Source organism: Galeopterus variegatus, unplaced genomic scaffold (genome assembly GCF_000696425.1).
Source record: "Galeopterus variegatus unplaced genomic scaffold, G_variegatus-3.0.2 Scaffold381, whole genome shotgun sequence".
In the NCBI taxonomy this organism is placed as follows: Eukaryota; Metazoa; Chordata; class Mammalia; order Dermoptera; family Cynocephalidae; genus Galeopterus; species Galeopterus variegatus.
Window position 1 is genome coordinate 364250 of NW_007726492.1, and position 10562 is coordinate 374811.

Here is a 10562-nt window from a genome sequence, read left to right on the forward strand (position 1 = left end):
CTTTGAGCTTTGCAAATTTGACTATACTGTGTCTTGGAGAGGATCTTTTTGGATTGAATCTGTTTCGGGACCTTTGAGCTTCCTGGATCTGAAGGTCTGCATCTCTCCCTACACCTGGGAAGTTTTCTATTATTATTTCCTTGAATAGGTTTTTAATACCTTTTCCTTTCTCCTCCCTTTCTGGAATACCCACAATTTGGATGTTAGAGTTCTTGAGGTTGTCTGCTATCTCTTATATTTTCCTCATTATTTTAATTCTTTTTTCCTTTTTTTCGTTTTTTGTCTGCCTGGGTTATCTTGAAAAGACCATATATGAGATTTGAAACTCTTTCTTCTGCTTGTTCTTGTATGCTTCTCAAGCTCTCTATTGTGTTTTTTATTTCACTGAGTGAATCTTTCATTTCTAGGAGTTCTGCTACACTCTTTTTAAAATATTAATCGCTTTGTACATTTACTCCTTCAAATTCTGGATATTTTTTCTTGTTTCCTTGTTTTCTCTTATGGAGTCTTCTTTTTATCTCTTTGAGTTTTCTTAAGATCATTGCTTGGAATTCCTTTTCAGACATTTCAAAGATTCCCTGTTCTATGGGGTTTGGAATTTGAGCATTACTGTATTCCTTCAGTGGTGCCATATCCTCTTGTTTGTTTGTTGTTTCTAGTATTTTTTCATTGATGTTTGGTCATCAGGTAGAGGACTTGCTTCTCCTGTTACTCTGGGATTGGCTATGAGGATAAAGATTTCTTCCTCTATTTTCAGGCTCTGCTGGTTACTCTTCTTATATCAATGTAGTTGAGTGAGTGGCAGGTTGCCTGTGGAGTGGCCCTGGCTGCTACTGTGTGGTGAACTGTCCTTTTGGTGACAGAAGGTGTGGCAGTGTCTATATTACACCACTTTGGCTCCTGTTCCAGCTTTCTGTGGCTATGGACTAAGCCCCCTGGTGCTGTGCAGGTCTTGGCTCACCTTGGCAGCTGCTGTTGCTGTGGGCATTTCCCTTCCCCCCATGGTCTTAGACTGAGCCCTTGGTGCCTTGCAGGTCTGGGCTCACCTTGGTGACCGCTGGGCTAGGGGCACATCCCTTCCCTCCAGGGCCTTAGACTGAGTCCCCAGTGCCATGCAGGTCTCAGCTCACCTCAGTGACTTCTGGGATGTGGGCACTTCTCTTCCCTCCAAGGCCTTAGACTGCAGAACTACTTTATTTAAAGAAGAAGAAGAATTTAAAAAGAATGAGTACATATGCACATATGCTACAAATATGCTACAAGAAAAAATGAGAGAAGAAAAAGGTAAACAAACAGCAGGTAAAGAGCACCTTATCGTTGTGAAATGGGAGCAAATCACGGCCAAACATAGTGCTAAGAATTCAAAGAAGTTAATGAGAAAAATTGCCTTACCTTAAAAAAAACAAAAGCAAACAAACAAACAAAAAACCCAAAGAACTTAACACAAAATAAAAGTGCTCAAGAAAGAAAAGTTGATGGTAAATTGAAATAAGTAGGAAGAGCTCAGCAAAGAAGTGGAAAAGAAAAATAAAACCATCACAGAAATTAAGACTATACTGGAAGCAGCAAAAAGGAAAAGAGACATCATTAAAATCACAGTAAGGGAGAAGAAAGATTGGCTTGAGAAACTAATTCAGAAAATGGAAAAGAGTTAAAGAGAAGCTGTTGACTTTGTAAGACATAAATAGCAGATCCAACATATGCATTATTGGTTTCTCAGAAAAAGACCAGAACAAATTAGCATGGAAAAGTTATTCAAAGGAATGATACAAGAAAATACCATGAAATTCAAAGAAACATTCGAATCTATAGATCAAAGGACACATGACATGCCAGGAACAATGGACATTAGGACTATCTTAGTAAAGTTCCTGGATTTCAAACATACAGAAAGATTCCTTTGAACACTCAGGAAAAACAAACAAAAACAAGGTGGGGAGACCATGCTGACCTTAAACTTTTACATAGAAGCACTAAACATTAGTGGACAAAGCAATACTCAGGAAAAGAAAATGTGGCCAGTATTGTTCAATTAGAAAGACAAATATTTTCAAATGTCCATGATCTCAGGGAATGAGTCCTTCATTAATAAAACTATGCCCACACAAAAACCTGCACATGAATTTTACAGCAGCTTTATTCATACCTGAATGAAATACTGGAAGCAACAAGATATTCAATAGCTGAATGGATAAATAAGTTGTGGAAGATCAATATAATGGAATTTTATTCAGCAGTAGAAATAAATGAGCTACCAAACTATGAAAAGACATGGATAAAACTTAAGTGTGTATTACTAAGTGAAAAAAACTAGTGTAAAAAAGGCTACACAAAACATGATTTCAATTATGTGATATTCTGGAAAAGGTGTAATTACAAAGGGAGTAAAAAGATCAATGGTTTCTAGGGGTTCAGAGTGAAGAGGATAAAGGCTGAATAGGGGAAGTATAGGGGATTTTTTAGGGCAGTGAAACTATTCTGTATAATATTGTTATGGTGAACACATTACACTATACATGTGTCAAAACTCACAGAACTTTACAGCACAAAGTGTGAACCTTAATGTATACACATTTTTAAAGATCATTTAGGAGGTCAGGGGAATTTCAAAATGAAATGCATAATATGACAAAAATAACAATCATATTACAAATGTATGAAACAATCTCACTGAAGAGGGTGGGGAAAACAGTGCTAAGCTAAATAACTTTAGAAATGGGTGAAATCTACAAGACTAAAGGCAAAAGAAACTGTACATAAGCAATCTTCTCTAGTTGATGATGTTTCCCATAGGGGTACAAGCTCACGATCCTGATAATACTATGTGTGTATACTTGAACAATTAATTAATAGATGGCAGATGGTGGGTGACAGGTTTCTCACAGTAGGAGTGGGAAGTTACAGACAAGTAAGGGGAGGAGACAAAAGTGATCTATGTGTGCGGGTCCACCGCCAGCCGACCCGAACAGCCCTAGCCTCATTCCTTTTGGTGGGCGAGCGAATGGCCCGGATTACTCTTTCCCTCTGGTCCCCTTTGGAAGGAGATGGGGGAAGAGAGCCGTGAAGAGAGGTGAGCACAGCCGCCAGCCCCAACCAGCCCGGTTAAAGGACACTCAGACACGGCGTGGGTTCTGTCCAGCAGTTCTGTTTATTATCACACAAGCACTTGCTTTTAAAGGCAAATGTGGAAGGGAGGTTTTTTACATAATCCTATCAGCTTAAAGGTCAAGGGCATGCATCCTGTCTCAATGCCTAGCTATTGCAACCACGCAGTGTTCGCGAGCGCGGAAGCGCGTATTTGGCCAATAAGGGCTAAGGCAAGGTTCCAGCAGACACTCCCACCCTACTTTCTCTGGGCGCCATCTTAGGCTGCCACGTTAATATGCCCTTGTGGGCCCATAATGGCGCCGCTTGTAATGTCACTTATGGTGGGGTTAGTTTTTAAGGCCCGACATATGTGGTAACGTATTATATATAAAAAAGTATTCTGATATACTAACAACCAATTATATTGATAACAGAAGAAGGATACCACTTACGATGGCTACAAACAAACAGATAATTACATAGGAATAAATTTGATAAGAAACATGCAATGTCTATGTGAAGAAAACCTTGAAAAGCTACTGAAAAACACAATATAGGGCTTGACAAAATGAAAAGGCACCCATTTTCTTGGATAAGAAAACAATATTTTACAGATATCAATTCTTCCCCAAATTATTCTCTAATTATAATGAGATCTCAATAAAAATACCAAAAGGATTGGGTAAGGAATAAAATAAGCTAATTCTAAAATATATGTGAAAAAATCAACATGTAAGAAGAGTTAGGAAATTTCTGAAAAAGAAGACTAATGATGGGGGAGGGCTGTTCTTACTAGATATTAAAGCATATTATTAGGCTACATAATTAAACAGAGAGGTACAGGTGTATGATTACACTTACAGCTCAATGGGAAAGAAAAGAGAGTCCAGAAATAAACTCAACTACACACACACACACACACACACACACACGCTATTAAATTAAATTAAATAGGAGTATATGATAAAAGTCAAAGGTTTCATTTCATATTGGAAGAAAAGAGCATTTGTGCAATAAATTTTGATTTGATTATTGGGTAACATCTGGAGAAAAATATAAACACATGATTATTATTCTTCTATACCCCATAATTCACATATATGTTCCCAAAATGCCCTTCACCTACCTTTGATTAGCAATGCCTACTTGTCCTTCAAAATTCAATTCAAACACCCATTTCCCCTTCTTTCTCTTGCTGAACAATTCATTATAAAGCTGTCAGGTATGACAGATAAGGTAGACATCCAGGGTGGGGGAGAGTCGAACAGCAGTGAACCCATGGTGAGATGTTAGAGGTGAAGTGGGGTGAAAAGTATATTCATGCAGTCAGAGGAGCCTAATGTGGGGAGTCAGAACTCAAATAGGGTGAGATGAGATCCACAAAGGTGTGGGGCTGGGGGGAGGCAAGCTACTATGAGATGTCACAGCCTTATCAGGGTAAACAGAGTGTTCATGTTAGAACCTGTCCTGGCAGGGATATTCAGTGCCCAAGTCGGATTAGGAGGGCATCCATGCAGGGGAGCAGCTTGATGCAAGATTCAGCTCAGTCAGGAAGGTATCCAAATGGGAGGTTGTCCTGGTGCATAGAGTCAGAAGCTGAGTAGTTGAGGAGGAAATCTCCAAGGAGAAAGCAGGTTGGCATGGGGATTCAGAGGCCAAGCAAGGTGAGAAGGGCATCTACACATGCCAGTGAGGCAGCCCTGTTTGGGCAGTCAGAGGCTAAGTGAAGTAAGGGAGAGTATCCACACATGGGGTATTACCATGTAGAGTTCAACACCCAGCAGGGTGAGGGGGCCATACTTGTAAAAGGATGGCCTGCCATCAGGTGTCAGAGTCTGAGCAGGCTGAGAGAGGTGTTCACACGGGTTGGGGGCAGTCAAGCAATGAGGGACATCGAGCCTGAGCAGAATGCAGAGGATACACACACACACAAATCACACACTCATTCACTCACATATACATTTCCCAAACTTTGTCCAGTGAGAGGGCCTAAAAATAATGAGTAACATATAGCCTTCATATATATGCTTCTAAATTTCATTTTCCACTGAAAGAAATTGAGTCTTCTTGGAGAAATAACTAATTCCATGATGGGGGCAGAAAAGTACAAGATGAACCCAGAATATGTTGTACTAAGAAACTGCTCAAAGAATAATGGAGACATGTAAAAAGGACAGAGACGTCAAATTAAGGAGGTTTCCACTGGCTAAATCTGAAACAGTATGAGCATCAAAATGAATAATAACAGTAATGGATTATAACATGCTGAAAACATAGGAAGCCATTAATCAGAAAAGATATATTTTTTTTATTTGTTTTTATTTTTATTTTATTTATTTATTTATTTATTTTGTCAATATACAATGTATTTAGTTATTGTGTCCCATCACCCAAACCTCCCTCCCTCCTCCCTCTCCCCCCTCCCACCCAGGTGTGTCCCCTCCATTTTCTTGTTGTAAGAACTTCAAAAAAAAAGCTAATACTTCCAATACTGTGTTGAATAGGAGTGGTGAGAGTGGGCATCCTTGTCTGGTTCCTGTTTTTAAAGGAAAAGCTTTTAGTTTTTCCCCATTCAGGATGATATTGGCCGTGGGTTTATTGTATATGGCTTTAATTATGTTGAGATATTTTCCGTCTATACCTAATTTATAAAGGGTCTTTGTCATGAATGAGTGTTGGATTTTATCAAATGCTTTTTCGGCGTCAATAGAGATGATCATATGGTCCTTGTGTTTGATTTTGTTAATATGGTGGATCACATTTATTGATTTGCGTATGTTGAACCAACCTTGCTTCCCTGGGATGAATCCCACTTGATCGTGATGAATGCTCTTGCATATGTGTTGTTGTATTCTGTTTGCTAATATTTTATTGAGGATTTTTGCATCTATATTCATCAAGGATATTGGCCTGTAGTTTTCTTTCTTGGTTATATCTTTACCTGGTTTTGGTATCAGGATGATGTTTGCTTCGTATAATGTGTTTGGAAGCTTTGCTTCTGTTTCAATCTTTTGGAATAGTTTGTAAAGAATCGGTGTCATTTCCTCTTTGAATGTTTGGTAAAATTCTGCTGTGAATCCTTCTGGTCCTGGGCTTTTCTTTGTTGGGAGCTTTCTGATAACAGCTTCAATCTCCTTTATTGTTATTGGCCTGTTCAGTTTTTCTATATCTTCTTGGTTTAGTTTTGGAAGCTTAGAAAAGATATATTTTTAATCTAAATTTTGATAAAGAATAGGATATTTACATACCTTAAAATACAAAATACATATTAATTACAAGGTGACGGGAGAGCAAGTTTAGGGTGAAGATGTTTAATAGCAACCACTTTTTATCAAGTAATCAAAGTGAGCATCATCAATAATGGGCTACACTGAAGTTGGACACCACCCATACAATGCAATGGAATGAGTATAGCATCACTTCTGTGATGTTCCTGCCAAAGATGCATAACATGAAATGAATCATGAGGAAACACAGGAAAAAACCAAAATTGAGCAGAATTCTACATAATAATTGGCCTCTAGTTTTGGTATCAGGGTAATACTGACTTCATATTATGAGTTGGGAAATGTTCCTTCCTCTTTTTCATTTAAGAAGAGTTTGTGGAGAATAGACATGGAATTAGCATGAATTCTTTTTTAAAATTTTGGTAGAATTCACCAGTAAAGCCATCTGGGCCCATGCTTTTTTGGGGGGTGGGTGGAGATTAAAATGACAAGTTCTATATCTTTACTGTTCAGATTTTTAATTTCCTCTTGAGCCAGTTTCAGTCATTTGTATCTTTGTAATAATTTTTCCATTTTATGTAAGTTTTATAATTTGGGACATAGCATTCTCTTATAATAATTTTTATCTCTCCAGGGTTCGATAGTAATTTCTCCTTTTTTACTCTGATTTTAGTAATTTGATCCTTTTCTTTCTTTCCCTCTCTCTCTCCCTTTTTCTCTCTCCTGTTTTTTGGTCCTCCTAACTAAAGGCATGCAGATTTTATTATCTTTTTAAATAACCAACTTTGTTTGTTGATTATCTCTGTTTTTTTTTAATTCCATATTTCACTTATCTTGTGCTAATCTTTATTATTTACTATCTTCTGCTTGCTTTAAGTTTAGTTTGCTCTTCTTTTTTCAGTGTCTTAAGTGGAAGGATAGGTTATTGATTTTCTTCTTTGTTTTTTGTATATGAATTTATAATTATAATTTTCCTGCTAAGCACTTCTTTGGCTGAATCCCATAAGTTTAGGTATGTGGTGTTTTTGTTTTCATTCTTCTGAAAGTATTTTCTACATTTCCTTGTGATTCTTTCTCTGCCTAGTTGATTATTTAGGAGTATGTTGTTTATTTATTTATTTTTGCTAACATACTTTAAATTTTAGCATACATTAAATTTTTATTTCTCTCTTTTTTTTTTATTCAGTTATTTTACCTCTTGGGATCTACCATAAGAAAATAATCATTCATACAAAGACTTACATTCAAAAATTACATTGAATCGTTATCTGTAACAGGGGAAAAGTCAGAAAGATTTAAATGTTCAATAATTACATTATAATGCATTTTATGCATCCATTGAATAACTTATTTTTTGTAGAGTTTTTATTTATTTTAATTGTTTTTTGATGGCTGGCCAGTATGGGGATCCAAACCCTTGATCTTGGCATTATCAACACCATGCTCTAACCAACAGTGAAGTTATTAGAAAGTGGGAAAGCTAGTGAGTTAAATGAAAAAAAAAGCTCAGAAAAAAAATTTATTTCTAAACTGGCAAAAATTATACATTATATATTACTGTTACACATTCACTACATAAAATCAACTGTAAAACTAAGGAAATATTCCATAATGTTGACAGGAGTTAATGCTGAATAGCAGGGCCCAATTGATTTTCATTTTCTCCTATTTCCTAAATTGTCTTTAATTACTTTATACTACTTTAATAACTGAATTCCAGAACCTACCCTGCAATCCAAAGACAATGGCAAGAATATCGGAAGGTACTGTAGCTGAAAGTAAACCCATACTCAGAATAGTAGCTCAGTTTTATTTCCTGTGCCAAAAACACGTTTAAGCGCCAAAAAATAGAAATAAAAGTGGGCCCTGAGCACCCAAGAGCCAATACAGGCTAACCATTAGGACCCCACACTCAAGTGGCAACTATCGCAGAAATCATTGCCCTGGAAAAGGATGTACTGGCCTAGGAGTGGACTTAAGGTTAGACCTCTGCCCCTTTTCCCAGTCCAGACCTATCAGGAAACAGGGGACCCAAAGCACTGCATGGTCCATACCACCAGGGAAAGATGTTTAAGAAAGTTGATGATGGAAATTTGGAGGAGTTGAGAGTGTTTAGTGCTCTAGCAGATGGCGAGGATGGTGTGCTCACTGTGAGCTCCCTCCCAACCGCCCCTTGGTGGGGTTAGGCATCTGGAGCCAGGGACCCACCGGTGATCTCTGCTTCTAAAGGGGTCAGGAAAGGCATGCTGAGGGCAAATATGTGTAGTCGGATTTATGGCACTCTGGTCACAGGCATGGGGTCTCCGGTGGGGCATGAGGGGTCTCCAGCGGGGCCTGGGTCATGAGGTGCTCATGAGACATGGGGAGCTCCTCTGGCTGCAGTTGGGTGTGTACCTGAGCCACCATGGGGGCAGCCAGGGCCTCCCCAGCCACTCTGGCCAACAGCACCACCCTCTGGGTAGTCTGCACCTGAGTCTGCCGCATGCATGTCTGCCCCTGCTCTGCCTTTGACCACACTCTCTGTCTCTTAATTATATTGTTTAATTCATTCACATTTTACGTTATTGCTAATATGGTTGAACTTACAACTGCCATTTTGCTCTTTTTCTATATCTCAAATCACTTTGTTTTTCTTTTCCTCTTTAATGCTTTTATTTGTGTTAAGTAAATATTTTTAATACACCATTTAAACTACTTTAATGATTTTTCACTATTTTTTTAAAATTTATTTTTTTAGTGGTTTCTCTAGGGTTTTCAGTATACATTTTAATTTACCAGATCAACTTCAGATTTATACTAACTTAATGACAGTGAGCTACAGAAATGGTACTCCTATATAGCTCTGTCCCCTCTTCTGCCTTTTTGTACTATTATATTGTTATACACATTACATCCGTGTATGTTACAAACCCAATATATTGTTATAATTATTAATTTGCATAACTTTATGTCTTTCAAAACAGTTGAGAAAAGAAAGGAGAGCAAGTAATATTGACAGAGTTTGGTTTATGAACCTTCTTATTCACCATACCTGGTTTCCTTTACTTCTTCCTGTGGAATCAAGTTATCATCTGGAGTCATTTCCTTACTCCAGTACAGCTTTGCTCCTACGTACTTACTTTGTGATGTTATTGTCAAATACCTCACATTTCTATACGCTATAGGTACAACAATACAATTTATACTTAGTCTTTTATACTATTGCTTTTTAAATTACTTAAGAGGAAACAGGAGAAGAAATATTTGTTTACAATGTCTTTTATAGTTACATACTTACCTTTAACAGTCCTCTAATTTTGTTTGTGAATTTGAATTAGCATGTGGGGGTAACTTGCTGTCAGCCTGAAAATTTCTTTTAGTTTTTCTTGTAAGGCATGTTTGCTAGCAACTAATTCTCTCAGTATGTGTTTATCTGGGAATGTATTTATTTTGCCTTCAGTATTGAAAGATAGTTTTGCTGGATATAAGATTATTTTTGGTTGACTTTTTGCTTTTTTCAGCATTTTAAATATACCGTTCTATTGCCTTCTGTTATTTATTTTTTCTGATGAGAAGTCATGTTAATCTGATTATGGTTTCCTTGTATGTGGATGTCTTTGCATGTATCCTATTTGGAGTTCATACAACTTCTTACATGCATAGATTAATGTTTTTCATCAAATTTTGTAAGCTTTCAGTCATTATTTCTTCAATATCTGTCTGTTTCTCTTTCTCCTCTTTTCTTTGAGTCCCATAACATGAATATTGATGTATCTATTACTCCTTTATGCACAGTTTCCTTTAGTTTTTAAAACATATTTAATGAAGACTTCAATTCAACATAGATTAATGTTTTTCATTAAATTTTGTAAGTTTTCAGCCATTATTTCTTCAATATCTGTTTCAGTATCTGTTTCTTTCAATATCTGTTTCTTTCTTTCTTTTGTCTGTTAAATCTGCCAGTAGGACCCTTTCAAAGGCAGTTTCTGTTGCCTGCTTTTTTTCCTCTCTGTAAGGGTCACATTTTCCTGTTTCTTTGCATATCTTGTAGTTTTTTATTTAAAAATGAATATTTTAGATAATCTATTACAGCAACTCTGAATTTGATCCCATCATGCTTGCTTATTTATTTGTTTAGATACTTGGCTGAACTATTTTGATAAAGTCTATCCCCCTCTTCAGTGTGTATCCTCTGATGCTGCTATCCTGAGGGCACAGCCTTAGGAATTCCCTGACCTCTCCTTCCTCGACCCCACCACCCACAATCTA

The 10562-nt window shown here is 37.2% G+C and overlaps 1 pseudogene; it reads right to left on the bottom strand.

The window, feature by feature from the left end:
- Positions 1-8329: 8329 nt before the first annotated feature.
- Positions 8330-8610, bottom strand: LOC103586821 (annotated as a pseudogene).
- Positions 8611-10562: the final 1952 nt, after the last annotated feature.